Source organism: Metopolophium dirhodum, chromosome 1 (genome assembly GCF_019925205.1).
Source record: "Metopolophium dirhodum isolate CAU chromosome 1, ASM1992520v1, whole genome shotgun sequence".
NCBI classification, from domain to species: Eukaryota; Metazoa; Arthropoda; class Insecta; order Hemiptera; family Aphididae; genus Metopolophium; species Metopolophium dirhodum.
The window spans coordinates 91,566,104-91,567,727 of record NC_083560.1 but is presented as its reverse complement, the minus strand read 5'-3'; the positions used below and the strand labels follow the sequence as shown (position 1 = coordinate 91,567,727).

At 23.9% G+C, this 1,624-nt stretch overlaps 1 pseudogene; it reads left to right on the top strand.

Annotated features, from left to right (window-relative positions):
* The first annotated feature begins 241 nt into the window (after window positions 1-241).
* LOC132945386 (putative nuclease HARBI1) lies at window positions 242-1,070 on the top strand (annotated as a pseudogene).
* Window positions 1,071-1,624: the final 554 nt, after the last annotated feature.

Sequence of the window (1,624 nt, the reverse complement as noted above, 5' to 3'; positions counted from 1 at the left end):
ATTGGATATTTAGAGTTATTTCATTTTTGGTGGATAGGTATTTAAGAGCTAGTAGGGTACTAAGAGAGAATATACATTAAAGTATGTATATAGTCTCTACAATTGTACGCAGTAGTTACTAGTTAATAATATACTAATTTATTAACTAATACTACTAATGTTATAACAATTATATTTAATATTTTTAAGACATTCGTCATATTTGTTAATTATAATTTAGGTATTTATACCTTTAAATTTTTTTGCGACTGGTTGTTACCAACATCTCATTGGAAATAGCCATTTAACATTTATTTCCAAGCCATCAGTTTCGAAAGCAATTGATGAAGTAGTAAAAGCTATGAATCAACCAGAAATATTTAATTACTGGGTAAAATTTCCATCAACATACGATGAATTACGACAAACAAGAGAAAAGTAATCTACACTATATATTAAAAATATATATTTTTAACATAATTTAACATAATAATTTTTTTACAGGTTTAATACTAAATTTAATTTTCCGGGAATAGTGGGCATTATCGACTGTACCCATGTTGGAATATTTCCCCCCAAAAAGGATGATCCAGATCATCCTGAATATATATATGTAAATAGAAAAAACTACCATAGCATTAATGTCCAGCTAGTACGTATATTATTGGTCATTACATTGGTTAACACCCTTAACACAATATCAACCACATACACCCGAAGAAAGATACAATCACAGATTTAAATATGTTAGAAGTTTGATTGAAAGGTGTATTGGTCTTTTGAAAATGCGTTTTAGGCAAGTTGATATTATTATATTATTGTAATTATTAACTTATTTATAATCTTAATACTTACAAATATTTCAAAATAGGTGTTTGTTGAAACATAGAATTTTGCATTATTCACCAGTAAAAGCATGTAAAATAGTTAACGCTTGCACTATTTTACACAATATATGTATTCAAAATAATATCCAATTTCAAGAAGATGATGAAATTGAAGAAATCAAAGAAATCGACTCAGAAATGTTTGAAGCAGTAGACAGATGCAGCGCCGTGTCATTAGATATATTTCATATGAATGAGAAATAAAAAAATGTATTTTACCATTAATATAAAAATTTAATATGAATAAAAATAATTTTTATTATTAGTAACTCTAAGGTAATATAGTACAGCCTTTTGTAAAAGATAAACTTAAGATAATAAAACAAAACAAAATTTAAAAAATAACAAATCGTTAGGCATGACAATTTAATGTATAGGTACATTTAAAAAACAAGTTAAGTAGGTAATATAATGTGAATAATAATTTTTACTATTAGTAACTCTTAGGCAATATAGTGCAGCCTTTTGTAAAAGATAAACTTAAGATAACAAAACAAAACAATATTTAAAAAATAAAAATTGCATGAAAACTTAATTAATACATTTAAAAAAACAAGTTAAGTAGGAAATATAATAATAATAATTGTATAAAAATGTAAATCATTATTATGAAGCACTCTTAGTTACAATATTACAGCCTTATGTAAATGTTTAACATAACAAAACTATTAAATTATATACATAATATATATATTATAAAACTTAACAAATTAATACAAAATACTATAATTGCAATATATTTTAAACTATAGCATATT